This window comes from Carassius auratus, unplaced genomic scaffold (assembly GCF_003368295.1).
Source record: "Carassius auratus strain Wakin unplaced genomic scaffold, ASM336829v1 scaf_tig00035781, whole genome shotgun sequence".
In the NCBI taxonomy this organism is placed as follows: domain Eukaryota; kingdom Metazoa; phylum Chordata; class Actinopteri; order Cypriniformes; family Cyprinidae; genus Carassius; species Carassius auratus.
In genome coordinates, this window is record NW_020526263.1 from 12,501 (window position 1) to 22,500 (window position 10,000).

Consider the following 10,000-nt stretch of genomic DNA (forward strand, 5'->3'; position numbering starts at 1 on the left):
TACTAAGTGAAAAGTTTCCAAAAAGCTTACAGCACCTGGTATTCCCAGGCGGTCTCCCATCCAAGTACTAACAGGCCCAAACCTGCTTAGCTCCGAGAGCAGACGAGATCGGGCATAGCCAGGTTTGGTATGGCCGTAAGCGAAGACTGCTGCAAAGAGAGGGCTATTTAAAGACCAGCCCATCTAATCACCAGTATATTATATAAGTAGCAAAGAAAACCCAAAAGCTTAAAGCACCTGGTATTCCTAGGTAGTCTCTCATCCAAGTACTAACCAGACCTAAACCTGCTAAGATTCAGATATCGGGCATTGACTTTTTTTTTTTTTTTGCAAGATTATTATATAAATCGTGAAATTTTACAAAAAGTTAAAGCACCTGGTTATTCCCAGGCAAGTCTTCCTATCCATGTACTAACCAGGCCCAAACTGCTAATATTCAGAGATCGGGCATTGACTCTATTTTTGGCTAAATTATTATATACAAAGTGAAAAGTTTCAAAAAAGCTTAAAGCACCTGGTATTCCTAGCAGTCTCCTCATCCAAGTACTAACCAGACCTAACCTGGTAAGATTCAGAGATCGGGCATTGACTCATTTTTTTTTTTTTTTTTTTTTTTTTTGCAAGATTATTATATAAATCGTGAAAATTTCCAAAAAAGTTTAAAGCACCTGGTATTCCCAGCAGTCTCCCATCCATGTACTAAGCCAGGCCCAACCTGCTAATATTCAGAGATCGGGCATTGACTCTATTTTTTGGCAAAATATTATATACTAAGTGAAAAGTTTCCAAAAAGCTTACAGCACCTGGTATTCCCAGGCGGTTCTTCCCATCCAAGTACTAACCAGGCCCAAACCTGCTTAGCTTCCGAGAGCAGACGAGATCGGCATAGCCAGGTTGGTATGGCCTGTAAGCGAAGACTGCTGCAAAGAGAGGGCTATTTAAAGACCAGTCCCATCTAATCGCCAGTTACATTATATAAGTAGGAAAGAAAACCCAAAAGCTTAAAGCACCTGGTATTCCTAGGCAGTCTCTCATCCAAGAGTACTAACCAACCTAAACCTGCTAGATTCAGATATCGGGCATTGACTTTTTTTTTTTTTTTTTTTTTTTGCAAAGATATTATATAATCGTGAAATTTTCCAAAAAGTTTAAAGCACCTGGTATTCCCAGCAGTCTCCAAACAATGTACTAACCAGGCCCAAAAACCTGCTAATATTCAGAGATCGGGCATTGACTCTATTTTTTGGCAAAATTATTATATACTAAGTGAAAAGTTTCCAAAAAAGCTTACAGCACCTGGTATTCCCAGACGGTCTCCCATCCAAGTACTAACCAGGCCCAACCCTGCTTAGCTTCCGAGAGCAGACGAGGATCGGGCATAGCCAGGTGGTATGGCCGTAAGCGAAGACTGCTGCAAAGAGAGGGCTATTTAAAGACCATCCCATCTAATCGCCAGTACATTATATAAGTAGGAAAGAAAACCCAAAAAGCTTAAAGGCACCTGGTATTCCTAGGCAGTCTCTCATCCAAGTACTAACCAGACCTAAACCTGCTAAGATTCAGATATCGGGCATTGACTTTTTTTTTTTTTTTTTTTTTTTTGCAAGATTATTATATAAATCGTGAAATTTTCCAAAAAGTTTAAAGCACCTGGTATTCCCAGGCAGTCTCCAAACCATGTACTAACCAGGCCCAAACCTGCTAATATTCAGAGATCGGGCATTGACTCTATTTTTTGGCAAAATTATTATATACTAAGTGAAAGTTTCCAAAAAAGCTTACAGCACCTGGTATTCCCAGCGGTCTCCCATCCAAGTACTAACCAGGCCCAAACCTGCTTAGCTTCCGAGAGCAGCGAGATCGGGGCATAGCGCAGGTTGGTATGGCCGTAAGCGAAGACTGCTGCAAAGAGAGGGCTATTTAAAGACCATCCCATCTAATCGCCAGTACATTATATAAGTAGGAAAGAAAACCCAAAAGCTTAAAGCACCTGGTATTCCTAGGCAGTCTTCTCATCCAAGTACTAACCAGACCTAAACCTGCTAAGATTCAGAGATCGGGCATTGACTTTTTTTTTTTTTTTTTTTTTTTTGCAAGATTATTATATAAATCGTGAAATTTTCCAAAAAGGTTTAAAGCACCTGGTATTCCCAGGCAGTCTCCTATCCATGTACTAACCAGGCCCCAACTGCTAATATTCAGAGATCGGGCATTGACTCTATTTTTGGCTAAATTATTATATACAAAGTGAAAAGTTTCAAAAAAGCTTAAAGCACCTGGTATTCCTAGGCAGTCTCTCATCCAAGTACTAACCAGACCTAAACCTGGTAAGATTCAGAGATCGGGCATTGACTCATTTTTTTTTTTTTTTTTTTTTTTTTTTGCAAGATTATTATATAAATCGTGAAAATTTCCAAAAAGTTTAAAGCACCTGGTATTCCCAGGCAGTCTCCCATCCATGTACTAACCAGGCCCAAACCTGCTAATATTCAGAGATCGGGCATTGACTCTATTTTTTGGCTAAATTATTATATACAAGTGAAAAGTTTCAAAAAAGCTTAAAGCACCTGGTATTCCTAGGCAGTCTCTCATCCAAGTACTAACCAGAACTAACCTGGTAAGATTCAGAGATCGGGCATTGACTCTTTTTTTTTTTTTTTTTTTTTGCAAGATTATTATATAAATCGTGAAATTTTCCAAAAAGTTTAAAGCACCTGGTATTCCCAGGCAGTCTCCAAACCATGTACTAACAGGCCCAAACCTGCTAATATTCAGAGATCGGGCATTGACTCTATTTTTTGGCAAAATTATTATATACTAAGTGAAAAGTTTCCAAAAAGCTTACAGCACCTGGTATTCCCAGGCGGTCTCCCATCCAAGTACTAACCAGGCCCAAACCTGCTTAGCTTCCGAGAGCAGACGAGATCGGGCATAGCCAGGTTGGTATGGCCGTAAGCGAAGACTGCTGCAAAGAGAGGGCTATTTAAAGACCAGCCCATCTAATCACCAGTACATTATATAAGTAGGAAAGAAAACCCAAAAGCTTAAAGCACCTGGTATTCCTAGGCAGTCTCTCATCCAAGTACTAACCAGACCTAAACCTGCTAAGATTCAGATATCGGGCATTGACTTTTTTTTTTTTTTTTTTTTTTTGCAAGATTATTATATAAATCGTGAAATTTTCCAAAAAGTTTAAGCACCTGGTATTCCCAGGCAGTCTCCAAACCATGTCACTAACCAGGCCCAAACCTGCTAATATTCAGAGATCGGGCATTGACTCTATTTTTTGGCAAAATTATTATATACTAAGTGAAAAGTTTCCAAAAGCTTACAGCACCTGGTATTCCCAGGCGGTCTCCCATCCAAGTACTAACCAGGCCCAACTGCTTAGCTTCCGAGAGCAGACAGAGATCGGGCATAGCCAGGTTGGTATGGCTGTAAGCGAAGACTGCTGCAAAGAGAGGGCTATTTAAAGACCATCCCATCTAATCGCCAGTACATTATATAAGTAGGAAAGAAAACCCAAAAGCTTAAAGCACCTGGTATTCCTAGGCAGTCTCTCATCCAAGTACTAACCAGACCTAAACCTGCTAAGATTCAGATATCGGGCATTGACTTTTTTTTTTTTTTTTTTTTTTTGCAAGATTATTATATAAATCAGTGAAATTTTCCAAAAAGTTTAAAAGCACCTGGTATTCCCAGGCAGTCTCCAAACCATGTTACTAACCAGGCCCCAAAACCTGCTATATTCAGAGATCGGGCATTGACTCTATTTTTTGGCAAAATTATTATATACTAAGTGAAAAGGTTTCCAAAAAGCTTACAGCACCTGGTATTGTCCCAGGCCGGTCTTCCCATCCAAGTACTAACCAGGCCCAAACCTGCTTAGCTTCCGAGAGCAGACGAGATCGGGCATAGCCAGGTTGGTATGGCCGTAAGCGAAGACTGCTGCAAAGAGAGGGCTATTTAAAGACCATCCCATCTAATCGCCAGTACATTATATAAGTAGGAAGAAAACCCAAAAGCTTAAAGCACCTGGTATTCCTAGGCAGTCTCTCATCCAAGTACTAACCAGACCTAAACCTGCTAAGATTCAGATATCGGGCATTGACTTTTTTTTTTTTTTTTTTTTTTTTTGCAAGATTATTATATAAATCGTGAAATTTTCCAAAAAGTTTAAAGCACCTGGTATTCCCAGGCAGTCTCCAAACCATGTACTAACCAGGCCCAAACCTGCTAATATTCAGAGATCGGGCATTGACTCTATTTTTTTGGCAAAATTATTATATACTAAGTGAAAAAGTTTCCAAAAAATCTAGAGCACCTGGTATTCCTAGGCAGTCTCTCATCCAAGTACTAACCAGACCTAAACCTGGTAAGATTCAGAGATCGGGCATTGACTTTTTTTTTTTTTTTTTTTTTTTTGCAAGATTATTATATAAATCGTGAAATTTTCCAAAAAGTTTAAAGCACCTGGTATTCCCCAGGCAGTCTCCAAACCATGTACTAACCAGGCCCAAACCTGCTAATATTCAGAGATCGGGGCATTGACTCTATTTTTTGGCAAAAATTATTATATACTAAGTGAAAAGTTCCAAAAAGCTTACCAGCACCTGGTATTCCCAGGCGGTCTCCCATCCAAGTACTAACCAGGCCCAAACCTGCTTAGCTTCCAGAGCAGACGAGATCGGGCATAGCCAGGTTGGTATGGCTGTAAGCGAAGGACTGCTGCAAAGAGAGGGCTATTTAAAGACCATCCCATCTAATCGCCAGTACATTATATAGTAGGAAAGAAAACCCAAAAGCTTAAAGCACCTGGTATTCCTAGGCAGTCTCTCATCCAAGTACTAACCAGACCTAAACCTGCTAAGATTCAGATATCGGGCATTGACTTTTTTTTTTTTTTTTTTTTTTTTGCAAGATTATTATATAAATCGTGAAATTTTCCAAAAAGTTTAAAGCACCTGGTATTCCCAGGCAGTCTCCAATCCATGTACTAACCAGGCCCAAACCTGCTAATATTCAGAGATCGGGCATTGACTCTATTTTTTGGCAAAATTATTATATACAAAGTGAAAAGTTTCAAAAAGCTTAAAGCACCTGGTATTCCTAGGCAGTCTCTCATCCAAGTACTAACCAGACCTAAACCTGGTAAGATTCAGAGATCGGGCATTGACTTTTTTTTTTTTTTTTTTTTTTGCAAGATTATTATATAAATCGTGAAATTTTCCAAAAAGTTTAAAGCACCTGGTATTCCCAGGCAGTCTCCAAACCATGTACTAACCAGGCCCAAACCTGCTAATATTCAGAGATCGGGCATTGACTCTATTTTTTGGCAAAATTATTATATACTAAGTGAAAAGTTTCCAAAAAGCTTACAGCACCTGGTATTCCCAGGCGGTCTCCCATCCAAGTACTAACCAGGCCCAAACCTGCTTAGCTTCCGAGAGCAGACGAGATCGGGCATAGCCAGGTTGGTATGGCCGTAAGCGAAGACTGCTGCAAAGAGAGGGCTATTTAAAGACCAGCCCATCTAATCACCAGTATATTATATAAGTAGGAAAGAAAACCCAAAAGCTTAAAGCACCTGGTATTCCTAGGTAGTCTCTCATCCAAGTACTAACCAGGACCTAAACCTGCTAAGATTCAGATATCGGGCATTGACTTTTTTTTTTTTTGCAAGATTATTATATAAATCGTGAAATTTTACAAAAAGTTTAAAGCACCTGGTATTCCCAGGCAGTCTCCTATCCATGTACTAACCAGGCCCAAACCTGCTAATATTCAGAGATCGGGCATTGACTCTATTTTTTGGCTAAATTATTATATACAAAGTGAAAAGTTTCAAAAAAGCTTAAAGCACCTGGTATTCCTAGGCAGTCTCTCATCCAAGTACTAACCAGACCTAAACCTGGTAAGATTCAGAGATCGGGCATTGACTCATTTTTTTTTTTTTTTTTTTTTTTTTGCAAGATTATTATATAAATCGTGAAAATTCCAAAAAGTTTAAAGCACCTGGTATTCCCAGGCAGTCTCCCATCCATGTACTAACCAGGCCCAAACCTGCTAATATTCAGAGATCGGGCATTGACTCTATTTTTTGGCAAAATTATTATATACTAAGTGAAAAGTTTCCAAAAAGCTTACAGCACCTGGTATTCCCAGGCGGTCTCCCATCCAAGTACTAACCAGGCCCAAACCTGCTTAGCTTCCGAGAGCAGACGAGATGGGCATAGCCAGGTTGTATGGCCGTAAGCGAAGGACTGCTGCAAAGAGAGGGCTATTTAAAGACCAGCCCATCTAATCACCAGTACATTATATAAGTAGGAAAGAAAACCCAAAAGCTTAAAGCACCTGGTATTCCTAGGCAGTCTCTCATCCAAGTACTAACCCAGACCTAAACCTGCTAAGATTCAGATATCGGGCATTGACTTTTTTTTTTTTTTTTTTTTTTGCAAGATTATTATATAATCGTGAAATTTTCCAAAAAGTTTAAAGCACCTGGTATTCCCAGGCAGTCTCCAAACCATGTACTAACCAGGCCCAAACCTGCTAATATTCAGAGATCGGGCATTGACTCTATTTTTTGGCAAAATTATTATATACTAAGTGAAAAGTTTCCAAAAAGCTTAGAGCACCTGGTATTCCCAGACGGTCTCCCATCCAAGTACTAACCAGGCCCAAACCTGCTTAGCTTCCGAGAGCAGTCGAGATCGGGCATAGCCAGGTTGGTATGGCCGTAAGCGAAGACTGCTGCAAAGAGAGGGCTATTTAAAGACCATCCCATCTAATCGCCAGTACATTATATAAGTAGGAAAGAAAACCCAAAAGCTTAAAGCACCTGGTATTCCTAGGCAGTCTCTCATCCAAGTACTAACCAGACCTAAACCTGCTAAGATTCAGATATCGGGCATTGACTTTTTTTTTTTTTTTTTTTTTTTTTTTTTGCAAGATTATTATATAAATCGTGAAATTTTCCAAAAAGTTTAAAGCACCTGGTATTCCCAGGCAGTCTCCAAACCATGTACTATCCAGGCCCAAAACCTGCTAATATTCAGAGATCGGGCATTGACTCTATTTTTTGGCAAAATTATTATATACAAAGTGAAAAGTTTCAAAAAATTTTAAAGCACCTGGTATTCCTAGGCAGTCTCTCATCCAAGTATTAACCAGACCTAAACCTGGTAAGATTCAGAGATCGGGCATTGACTCATTTTTTTTTTTTTTTTTTTTTTTTGGCAAGATTATTATATAAATCGTGAAATTTTCCAAAAAGTTTAAAGCACCTGGTATTCCCAGGCAGTCTCCTATCCATGTACTAACCAGGGCCCAAACCTGCTAATATTCAGAGATCGGGCATTGACTCTATTTTTTGGCTAAATTATTATATACAAAGTGAAAAGTTTCAAAAAAGCTTAAAGCACCTGGTATTCCTAGGCAGTCTCTCATCCAAGTACTAACCAGACCTAAACCTGGTAAGATTCAGAGATCGGGCATTGACTCATTTTTTTTTTTTTTTTTTTTTTTTTGCAAGATTATTATATAAATCGTGAAATTTTCCAAAAAGTTTAAAGCACCTGGTATTCCCAGGCAGTCTCCAAACCATGTACTAACCAGGCCCAAACCTGCTAATATTCAGAGATCGGGCATTGACTCTATTTTTTGGCAAATTATTATATACTAAGTGAAAAGTTTCCAAAAAGCTTACAGCACCTGGTATTCCCAGGCGGTCTCCCATCCAAGTACTAACCAGGCCCAAACCTGCTTAGCTTCCGAGAGCAGACGAGATCGGGCATAGCCAGGTTGGTATGGCCGTAAGCGAAGACTGCTGCAAAGAGAGGGCTATTTAAAGACCAGCCCATCTAATCACCAGTACATTATATAAGTAGGAAAGAAAACCCAAAAGCTTAAAGCACCTGGTATTCCTAGGCAGTCTCTCATCCAAGTACTAACCAGACCTAAACCTGCTAAGATTCAGATATCGGGCATTGACTTTTTTTTTTTTTTTTTTTTTTTTTTTGCAAGATTATTATATAAATCGTGAAATTTTCCAAAAAGTTTAAAGCACCTGGTATTCCCAGGCAGTCTCCAAACCATGTACTAACCAGGCCCAAACCTGCTAATATTCAGAGATCGGGCATTGACTCTATTTTTTGGCAAAATTATTATATACTAAGTGAAAAGTTTCCAAAAAGCTTACAGCACCTGGTATTCCCAGGCGGTCTCCCATCCAAGTACTAACCAGGCCCAAACCTGCTTAGCTTCCGAGAGCAGACGAGATCGGGCATAGCCAGGTTGGTATGGCTGTAAGCGAAGACTGCTGCAAAGAGAGGGCTATTTAAAGACCATCCCATCTAATCGCCAGTACATTATATAAGTAGGAAAGAAAACCCAAAAGCTTAAAGCACCTGGTATTCCTAGGCAGTCTCTCATCCAAGTACTAACCAGACCTAAACCTGCTAAGATTCAGATATCGGGCATTGACTTTTTTTTTTTTTTTTTTTTTTTTTTTGCAAGATTATTATATAAATCGTGAAATTTTCCAAAAAGTTTAAAGCACCTGGTATTCCCAGGCAGTCTCCAAACCATGTACTAACCAGGCCCAAACCTGCTAATATTCAGAGATCGGGCATTGACTCTATTTTTTGGCAAAATTATTATATACTAAGTGAAAAGTTTCCAAAAAGCTTAGAGCACCTGGTATTCCCAGACGGTCTCCCATCCAAGTACTAACCAGGCCCAAACCTGCTTAGCTTCCGAGAGCAGACGAGATCGGGCATAGCCAGGTTGGTATGGCCGTAAGCGAAGACTGCTGCAAAGAGAGGGCTATTTAAAGACCATCCCATCTAATCGCCAGTACATTATATAAGTAGGAAAGAAAACCCAAAAGCTTAAAGCACCTGGTATTCCTAGGCAGTCTCTCATCCAAGTACTAACCAGACCTAAACCTGCTAAGATTCAGATATCGGGCATTGACTTTTTTTTTTTTTTTTTTTTTTTTTGCAAGATTATTATATAAATCGTGAAATTTTCCAAAAAGTTTAAAGCACCTGGTATTCCCAGGCAGTCTCCAAACCATGTACTATCCAGGCCCAAACCTGCTAATATTCAGAGATCGGGCATTGACTCTATTTTTTGGCAAAATTATTATATACAAAGTGAAAAGTTTCAAAAAATTTTAAAGCACCTGGTATTCCTAGGCAGTCTCTCATCCAAGTATTAACCAGACCTAAACCTGGTAAGATTCAGAGATCGGGCATTGACTCATTTTTTTTTTTTTTTTTTTTTTTTTGCAAGATTATTATATAAATCGTGAAATTTTCCAAAAAGTTTAAAGCACCTGGTATTCCCAGGCAGTCTCCTATCCATGTACTAACCAGGCCCAAACCTGCTAATATTCAGAGATCGGGCATTGACTCTATTTTTTGGCTAAATTATTATATACAAAGTGAAAAGTTTCAAAAAAGCTTAAAGCACCTGGTATTCCTAGGCAGTCTCTCATCCAAGTACTAACCAGACCTAAACCTGGTAAGATTCAGAGATCGGGCATTGACTCATTTTTTTTTTTTTTTTTTTTTTTTTTGCAAGATTATTATATAAATCGTGAAATTTTCCAAAAAGTTTAAAGCACCTGGTATTCCCAGGCAGTCTCCAAACCATGTACTAACCAGGCCCAAACCTGCTAATATTCAGAGATCGGGCATTGACTCTATTTTTTGGCAAAATTATTATATACTAAGTGAAAAGTTTCCAAAAAGCTTACAGCACCTGGTATTCCCAGACGGTCTCCCATCCAAGTACTAACCAGGCCCAAACCTGCTTAGCTTCCGAGAGCAGACGAGATCGGGCATAGCCAGGTTGGTATGGCCGTATGCGAAGACTGCTGCAAAGAGAGGGCTATTTAAAGACCATCCCATCTAATCGCCAGTACATTATATAAGTAGGAAAGAAAACCCAAAAGCTTAAAGCACCTGGTATTCCTAGGCAGTCTCTCATCCAA

At 39.3% G+C, this 10,000-nt stretch overlaps 7 non-coding genes and 8 pseudogenes across 7 annotated transcripts; all 15 read right to left on the bottom strand.

Moving 5' to 3' along the window:
- Positions 1–23: 23 nt before the first annotated feature.
- LOC113082242 (uncharacterized) lies at positions 24–141 on the bottom strand (annotated as a pseudogene).
- Positions 142–791: 650 nt separating this feature from the next.
- LOC113082250 (uncharacterized) lies at positions 792–912 on the bottom strand (annotated as a pseudogene).
- A 372-nt stretch (positions 913–1,284) lies between these two features.
- LOC113082236 (uncharacterized) lies at positions 1,285–1,403 on the bottom strand (annotated as a pseudogene).
- A 372-nt stretch (positions 1,404–1,775) lies between these two features.
- Positions 1,776–1,894, bottom strand: LOC113082254 (uncharacterized; annotated as a pseudogene).
- A 944-nt stretch (positions 1,895–2,838) lies between these two features.
- LOC113082207 (5S ribosomal RNA) lies at positions 2,839–2,957 on the bottom strand. The gene has a single exon (XR_003282512.1). It is a non-coding gene; the product is annotated as a 5S ribosomal RNA (ribosomal RNA).
- Positions 2,958–3,325: 368 nt separating this feature from the next.
- On the bottom strand, positions 3,326–3,443 carry LOC113082239 (uncharacterized; annotated as a pseudogene).
- A 374-nt stretch (positions 3,444–3,817) lies between these two features.
- Positions 3,818–3,940, bottom strand: LOC113082248 (uncharacterized; annotated as a pseudogene).
- A 660-nt stretch (positions 3,941–4,600) lies between these two features.
- LOC113082240 (uncharacterized) lies at positions 4,601–4,719 on the bottom strand (annotated as a pseudogene).
- Positions 4,720–5,372: 653 nt separating this feature from the next.
- Positions 5,373–5,491, bottom strand: LOC113082218 (5S ribosomal RNA). The gene has a single exon (XR_003282523.1). It is a non-coding gene; the product is annotated as a 5S ribosomal RNA (ribosomal RNA).
- A 649-nt stretch (positions 5,492–6,140) lies between these two features.
- LOC113082249 (uncharacterized) lies at positions 6,141–6,257 on the bottom strand (annotated as a pseudogene).
- A 369-nt stretch (positions 6,258–6,626) lies between these two features.
- On the bottom strand, positions 6,627–6,745 carry LOC113082234 (5S ribosomal RNA). The gene has a single exon (XR_003282539.1). It is a non-coding gene; the product is annotated as a 5S ribosomal RNA (ribosomal RNA).
- Positions 6,746–7,701: 956 nt separating this feature from the next.
- LOC113082229 (5S ribosomal RNA) lies at positions 7,702–7,820 on the bottom strand. Its single transcript, XR_003282534.1, has one exon. It is a non-coding gene; the product is annotated as a 5S ribosomal RNA (ribosomal RNA).
- A 373-nt stretch (positions 7,821–8,193) lies between these two features.
- Positions 8,194–8,312, bottom strand: LOC113082184 (5S ribosomal RNA). Its single transcript, XR_003282491.1, has one exon. It is a non-coding gene; the product is annotated as a 5S ribosomal RNA (ribosomal RNA).
- Positions 8,313–8,685: 373 nt separating this feature from the next.
- Positions 8,686–8,804, bottom strand: LOC113082223 (5S ribosomal RNA). Its single transcript, XR_003282528.1, has one exon. It is a non-coding gene; the product is annotated as a 5S ribosomal RNA (ribosomal RNA).
- Positions 8,805–9,756: 952 nt separating this feature from the next.
- LOC113082210 (5S ribosomal RNA) lies at positions 9,757–9,875 on the bottom strand. Its single transcript, XR_003282515.1, has one exon. It is a non-coding gene; the product is annotated as a 5S ribosomal RNA (ribosomal RNA).
- Positions 9,876–10,000: the final 125 nt, after the last annotated feature.